This window comes from Pinus tabuliformis, chromosome 1_2, assembly GCF_031772625.1.
Source record: "Pinus tabuliformis cultivar Carrire ecotype Pingquan chromosome 1_2, CPIR1, whole genome shotgun sequence".
Taxonomy (NCBI): domain Eukaryota; kingdom Viridiplantae; phylum Streptophyta; class Pinopsida; order Pinales; family Pinaceae; genus Pinus; species Pinus tabuliformis.
In genome coordinates, this window is record NC_142298.1 from 323,848,246 (window position 1) to 323,856,370 (window position 8,125).

General features: G+C 40.0%; 1 non-coding gene across 1 annotated transcript; it reads right to left on the reverse strand.

Annotated features, from left to right (window-relative positions):
• Positions 1-2,163: 2,163 nt before the first annotated feature.
• LOC149205689 (U2 spliceosomal RNA) lies at positions 2,164-2,360 on the reverse strand. The gene has a single exon (XR_016253138.1). It is a non-coding gene; the product is annotated as a U2 spliceosomal RNA (small nuclear RNA).
• Positions 2,361-8,125: the final 5,765 nt, after the last annotated feature.

Sequence of the window (8,125 nt, forward strand, 5' to 3'; positions counted from 1 at the left end):
TATTCTGTTTTTAGATGGGTACCCGTGTTCCAATGTATTCTGTATTTAGATGGGATACCAGTATTTTGTATTTAGATGGGATACCAGTGTTCCAATCTATTCTTTTTTTAGATGGGATACCAGTGTTCCAATCTATTCTGTTGGAGCAATGCTCGATGTCTTTGAAAGCAAAGCAAGTCAAAATCATAAATGTTGAACTTGGAAAATCAAAGCAAGTCCAGATCATAAATGTTGAACTTGGAAAACCAAAGCAAGTCAAGATCATCAATGTTGAACTCGGTAAAGAGAAAGGTGATTTTATAAAAATGGATGATACAGAATTTGTTGGAAAGCTGAAGAAAGAGGACAATGGCTAGTAAAGGAAGGAGACCTAGCAATCATGCCAAGATTGGGTCTTGTCAAATGAGGAGCTCAAGAAGAGGGTATAGCTCCCAAAAATCTGGCTAGGAGTGGTATCGTTGTGTTTCTTGGCAGCGAATAATAAAATTCTATCTCAAGCACCAATAAGGGAGATTGGGTCTTGTCAAATGAGGAGTTCAAGAAGAGGGCATAGCTCCCAAAAATCTGGCTAGGAGTGGTAACGTTGTGTTTCTTGGCAGCGAATAATAAAATTCTATCTCAAGCACCAATAAGGAAGGGATGCTTCCAAGAGCCAAACAGATGTACCAGATGCCTGGAGGAAAGAGGGAGATCCAATCATTCAGTAATACAGTAAGGAAAGATGCCTGGAGGAAAGAGGGAGATCCAATCATTCACTAATACAGTAAGGAAAGATGCCTGGAGGAAAGAGGGAGATTCAATCATTCAGTAATACACCAAGAAAGGAAACCTAGATAGGATCCTCCTCCATGAGGTTGCAAGCAATGTAATTTCCATTACCAGGATAACTAATAAAAAGGAAAACCTGTTGTGTCTGTTTCTTTAGATTGTTGAGAACATGCTTGAGTTTGTGTCTGAACTTCCCAATGAAGAACTGTGCGTGACGTTGTGGGCAGGGGTGATCTTTGTCCAATCACCCTTGCACCAAATAGAGTCCATAAACCTCATAACCACAACATCTAGATCATATTACCACTCCACTCAAAATGGTAACTTCACATTCCTACCATCAACCTTTTTTAAGCTTCCCGTCCAAAATATGTGTATTCACAGTCTCACGGTCACCCGCGTGAGCTTCAAACATGACATTATTTCGCAAATGTTGCAATGGGTATATCCCATCCTAAACATATGGCGGTGCACTGTCATCACCCTTTTTCCCAAAATGAGTTCAGCAATCATCCTGTAGTCTTGACCACGCACCCTGCCGCACTCTCCCTGAGAATCCCCCTATTATGCCTTTTCGCAACAAGAAGAATTTCACTCTCCCTGAGAATCCCCCTATTATGCCTTTTTGCAACAAGAAGAATTTTACTCTCCCTGAGAATCCCCCTAGTCTGCCTTTTCACAACAAGAATTTCACTCTGTACAACCCAGCGTCATCTCAGTGACAGTGAAAAAACACGCACCCTGCACTCTCCCTGCCAATCCCCCTATTCTGCCTTTTTGCAACAACAAGTGTTCGACACTCTGTACACCCCAACAGCATCTCACTGACAGCGAAAAAAAATCCTTGATAGAAATCAATCAAATTCACAGTGGAAACGTCGAAGTCGTCGAAGTTGCTGATAGGAATCAAAATCAAATTCACACTTGAAACGTTGAAATTGCTGATGGAAATCAATCAAATTCAAATTCACACCGGAACGTTGAAATTGCTGATAGAAATCAATCAAAATCAAATTCATATTCACACTGGAACATTGAAATCGCTGACAGAAATCAAATCAAATTCACACTAGAAAGCCATAATGACAACTTCAGGGCGCAGAGAAGAATTCGCTTCACGGAGCCATAGATAGATAATTGATAATCGAAAGCAAGGAGCATATAAATTCGGTGCCGAAAGAAAGCAAGGCGAGGAGTTGATTTAAATTCAGGGCAGAAAGGAACCGGAAGCAACAACGATTTAAACCAAACGACAAACCCTCCAAACAAACGCTCAGAGCACCATAACTTAACTTCCCTTCACCGATCAAACAAACAACAATTCAATTCAATTCAATTTATCATGCATCATATATATATATATATATATATATATATTATTTTGTGTTGGTTTCGTTGGGGTGCGCCAGGCTGGTGCTGTAGTGCAACGTACAAGCGACGCCCGAGAGCCCAAATAGCAAGCTATCGTGAGTGGGCCCTCCCCCTAGAAAAATACATTTAATATCATGTGGTTCTATGAACCACGTATCAGATATTAAACTGATAAGAACAGATACTACACTTGATCTTAGCCAAAAGGCCGAGAAAGGTATGCTTTCTGCCGCCCCTCTCCCTCCCTTTTCTACTACTCCCCCTCTCCTCTCATTTTACTCATTCTTGCATGTGGTATAAATCACTTATATTCCCTCTCACATAATACTTCTAATTTATTTAAATAAGCATGCCATGTATCATCAAATTTATACCCAATAAATAAGTTCATGTTTTTAATATTCTTGCCATCCGCACTGAGCCGCCTCATTAGTTTCCTTGGTTAAATATCCTCTTTCTCTCACCTCTGAAACAAGCAATGCACTTGGAAGAATGAGTATTCAAGACATTTCATTTAAAAAATAGAGCGGGTAGCCATAGACGCATGCACTATCGCTCAAAGAAAGTTCATCCAACTCTGTGCCCAAACAACCCATTAATGCCATCCACATTAGAACCTCGAATGTGCCGTGTGATGCCCAAGTTACTCTTCTTCTTCTTTTGGGGGAGGTGGTGACGAACAATTGAGGAGTATCTGGAATTTGTTTCGGATAATGGAGACAAAGGCAAATCTTGATGCAATGTGGGAGGAGAGTTCTACATTACTAGCCTTAGATACGAAACAAGATGTAATGTGGGAGTGTTTGTTTGTTTTTATTATTATTATTATTCTTAATCCACCATTGCCCTCAAGTTGAAACTTGTCATCCTCCCAGAGTGTGGCTAGCCCACCGCATGAACCCCTAGCACTTACAACTTTTCTGGCTTTTGTTTTCCATTTTACTTTGCTGAGTTCCAGAAGGGTTTCCCCTTCTATTTTAGTCTCTAGGAGCATGAGGATCTCAGGAAATTCTGATTTCAATAGGTTCTTGATTGCTTCATCTTTTGAGGGATTCCATAGTCCTTTGTAGTTCCAAGAGACTAATCGCATTATTTACTAGCAGAGGGTGGGGAAGTACCTCCCTTGGGAGGATTGGTTCTAGTATTTCTGTTGATGGACATCTCAATCGTGGGCTGGATGCCTTGCATTTTTTGTGTCTCTGCCTCTTTTTCTCTGGCCTCTTAGTGAGATTTCCTCCCTACTCTTTTCGAGGGCCTCTCAGCTGTCTCATCTTCCAAGGATCCCGAGATCTCTGAAATATTATTCCTTGTCATTTCTGCATAGGTTGGGGATCTAGAGACACCTTTTGGAGTTCCGGTTTGGAGAGGGCCTGTTTCCTCCTGCCTTTTGTCTTCTTCCATGATGATGGCCTGTTGTTCAACCTCTTTTTCTACTGATTCTAGGGGTTTTTCTGGTGTGCTGAAAATTACAAATGGATTTGTGGGAATGTCTGCTCTTGGAGGGAGTGAGCTCCCCTCCGCTTGGACTATGGGAGGATCACCATTCCCCCTGAATACTCCTTTAACTTTAATTCTGTTATGCTACGTAGCTGTTCTTGATTTCTGGACCTGAGTCCATTGGTCTCCTTTCGTGTTCTCTGCCCCCTCCTCTAATTTCTTTTTACAGTGCCTGGAAAAGTACCCATAGCCGTGGCAATGCCAGCATTTAAATGGGAGTTGCTCATAATCTAACACTTGGATGTGAGTCCAGTCAGCCACCGTGAGTTTTATAGCTTCAGGGGGACCTTCCTCCAGGTCTACTTCTACACAAATTCTCGCACATGAGTATTGATCCCTCCTTTCTGCTCGATCGATGTATTTTACAAGTTTATTGCCTATGGTTTCTAAGGATTTGGGGTTCCAACAATGCAGAGGTAAATGAGGAAAGCACACCCACACCACGACAATCGAGGGCACATCTTGTGTCGGATCGAAGTCTGGAGTCCATTGATTCAGATACAAACCCTGAGGCCCCATGAAATACAAGCCATTTTTGAATATGAGGTTGCTGTCTTCTATCGCTTCAAATACAAATACAAAGAAGCCTTTGCCGATGAAATGACTTTTGATTCCTTCCTTGACAAGAGATCGCCAGTTCCTTTGCACCTAGGCATCTACAGCATTAGGCGAGGGCCATAGCCCATTAAACTGTCCAACAAGCCCTCTTTCTGCTAGGTTCAACATCGCTTTGCAGGGTTCTTCAGTCGGCAGAGCAACTGTGGGAATGGAATCCATCCTTTTGACAAACTTCTATTGATTTTTGGTTGCTAGCCATTTATTGCATGTTGCTACCAGTTCCCGGAACGCAGCTAGCTCAGGTTGGAGGAATAGAAACCATTGTAAAATCATTTTTTATTCCTATGTGACATATTTTGGCTGCATATCTTTGCATTTGATATATACATCTCAAGCGATGTGGTAGCATAGTCAACATTATATGGTGGCCAATACTACTTCTCGCTATAGCCAAATGGACACTTCTTCATCAAGTTCCAATAGACTAGTTTGCACTTTGCATTCCAATCACACTTTCATTTTCAAATAAGACACATGAAACCCAACATATATCTTGAAGTGGGTTGCAAGAGCCAATTTGCAATAAACCTGTCCAATCTACTTGAGGGTCTAATAGGGCGCCTAGAATTTCAGTAAGAGCCTCTGATGGTTTTTGTCTTTGAGAGCTGTTTGTTTATAGGGTTGAAGGTGAAGAAACACCTAGTCCCTTTCTCAGAGCGATGCCAATCAAGTTTTTGTTTCACGCCATTTTTTGAGCCATAACCAAATTGTCCTCAAGTTTGTGGAGAATAGCTACTTTGGTGTGAAGCATTTGTATGTGTAATCTAGTTCACAGAGTTTTGATGTGCTTGGTAAATATGAAGCCACTACTAGTAGTTTTTGGCAATAAACAACTTCATAAGGTGTTATTTTGGTAGCGCCATGCTAAGAGGCAATATACCACCATTCTGTGAGGGGCAACCACTATGCTCATTGGTGCTATCTATTTGAAGTGAGGCATCTTGGATAAGTTTCCAAGCACTTATTGACCGCCTTTTCTTGGCCATCGATTTGAGGTTGATAATCGATGCTCATTTTTGAGTGTGTAACCTAAAGTTCAAATTGCTTCTATATAAATTTGTCAGCGAATGTGGGATTTTGATTTGACACAATGGAAGTGGACATGCGATGTCACTTGAAAATTGGGTCCATGAAAACATGGGTAATTGTAGAAGGCATGGATGGGTGTGATAGGGTACAAAAGTGAGCACACTTGGAAAGGTGGTTGGAAAACACCGCGATGATCGTTTTGTTATCTGATTTCAAAAGTTCCATTATGAAATCCTTGGAAATCTCGGTCCAAATATTGGCCAATATTGGCAGTGATCATACTACCCCAACGGTCCTCGTTATCTCACCCATGTTCCTTTAAGAAGATTTGTGATTTCATCCCTTCTGTGAAGAAAGAGTGCATAGCTCCTTCATATGTATGCTATAACCAAAGTGACCACTATGGGAGATGAATGTGGCTCCATTAAGAATCATTGTTTCAAAGCGGAATTTTGCACCAAAAGTACAAACCCTTTATGCTTGGAGGTATCTGTTTTCCATGTATATCCCTTGGGAGGATTGGGACCCTGATCAAAATAGTTGGATGAGTCTAGCCATTGTGTCGATTACCAAGTTTTCTTGACAACCTTTAACCAACCAATTCGGTAATGATATCCTTTCTCCTCATAATTCAACAAGAAAGTAGACATCACACTGCCTTTCTTATATACGATTTGATAATCATACCAATCCATCTTAGTGACCCATTTGTGTGCCCCGTGCATGATAATGTATGGTCCAGAAAATACTTCAAACTATGATGATGATCTTGATTTGGAAACACCTTCTGATAAGATATGGCTTCCAAGTCTCAACTACATGAAACATGGCCATCATCTCTTTCTCACAGATGTATTCACCCAAATTTATGTCAACTGCATCAACATAGCTCCTCGACCCCTGCGTGATGCACCGCATTCCAAGACAAAATTATCAGTGAAATTGGGCACTACTAAAATGGCTGTAGTGCCCTCGACTTACTCTAAAGCTAAAAAGATCTGCTCAACAACATCATTCCATACAAAGGCATTTGTTTTTAGCATGGTTGTTAAGGTGGTTACCATAGCTATTTAAAAACTTGCTTTATTAGCATGTAAGTCTGAGGAAGTCGTGAAATCTATTCGAGGTCTTAGTTTGTGGCTAATCCTATGTAGCTACAACTTTCTTTCGGTCCACTTATGGGGCCTTCCCGTTGACAATGTGACAGAAGTATTTGACCTTTGAAGCCCCAAAAACATCTTTGCCATAATGTGTAAGTATCAACTGGTAGCCCTCAAGGAGTTACGGGGCCTATCAACGTGTTCCACATGGGAGTCCCAAGTTTTGTTGTAGGTCAAGCTATCATTAAAGAATGCAAGCACAAAATTGCACGGGAAGGGTCATAAAATGTTGTTCATGAGACTCTTAAAGGGGGATGAAGCATTGCAAAGTCAAAAGGGTATCACTGAAAAATCGTAATGGCATTCATGTGTGTGAAAGGTTGTTTTAGGGATGTCCATTTCCTTCATGTGCGTTTGGTGGTATCCTAAGTAAAGGTCCAGTTCAACGAAGAACTTGTCTCCATGAAGCTCATCTAAGAGATCGTTGATAACCAGTCCGGTAAGTTTGTCTTTGGTGATCAACTAGTTGGGAGACCAAAAGCCAAGGCACATGTGCCAACTAACTTCATTCTCAAACACCAAGACCATGGTTAGTGAGGAAGGGCTTCTATTGGGATGTATGACTCCAGTCTTTGATAGTTCATGAATGATCATTTTCTATTTCCGTCTTTCATCATTGTAAAGGTGGAGGTAGCAACAAAATAATTGATTGCCAATGCTCCTCGCCATAAATGTCACTGTTCCAAAAGCTATGGTAAACTCTCCCCAACACGAAGGTTGGGGTGCCAAACTAAGGGGGGTAAAGTAATATGTAACTCCTTTGACCATTGGACAAATTCAAATTAAAGTGTTGAGTTTTGTTGCTTATGAGCAACCTTTGATCTGCAACTACTACTAAGAATATTCTAGAATGTTCCAAGAAGGTTGAATCCCTATTATCCACCTAGTAATTGTTGATAATTAAAATAAATTTTGGAAACCCTATTCAAAAATAGACATGACTATCAACATAATATTGAAATAACATATAGCATCTTTGTATCTCATGCATACTTCTTGTTTTTCAGTTGTGTTCCGGGCACAAATTTTATAAAAAGATTATACATTTTTGTTTAAAAAGAAAAAAGAAATCTTAGTTATGAGCAATTCAGTGAAAACAAAAAACACCCAAAAATAAATGTCAAAATTTCCCATCTCATAGAGTGTTAGAGCTTGTGTACCTATATGACCAAGATTATGGTGAATGCCTATGATAATTGCACATACAATATTTATTGCGTACGAATATACAGGTGCATATAGTAAACACGCATGAATATACACATACATAGAATAAATAAACACAAATAAGTGATCTCGTATAAATTGGTTGCCTCTTCAATGTTATCTTAACAATAAAAATCACAAATAATCACATATTGCAGTGAATCCCATCATTTCTATATGACCCCCTCAATGTATGAGAAAGGCTCAATTTTTTTTTGATAAGTGGCCCAGTGAAGATGAAATTGAAAAATTAATCTTATTGAGAGGAATAATTGAAAATTTCTTGATAAGCGACCAACTAAAGACAAAATTGCAAAATGAATCTTATCGAGAGGAAGAATTGTAGATGAGAGGCACAACATGTTTAATACGGATCTTTCTCAGTTGCCTTCTCAACTCCTCTTTGCAGCACGAATAAACCACAAGAATTGTCTCAATATTACAGTGGAAATTTTTGATTAGATCTTTATCTTTCA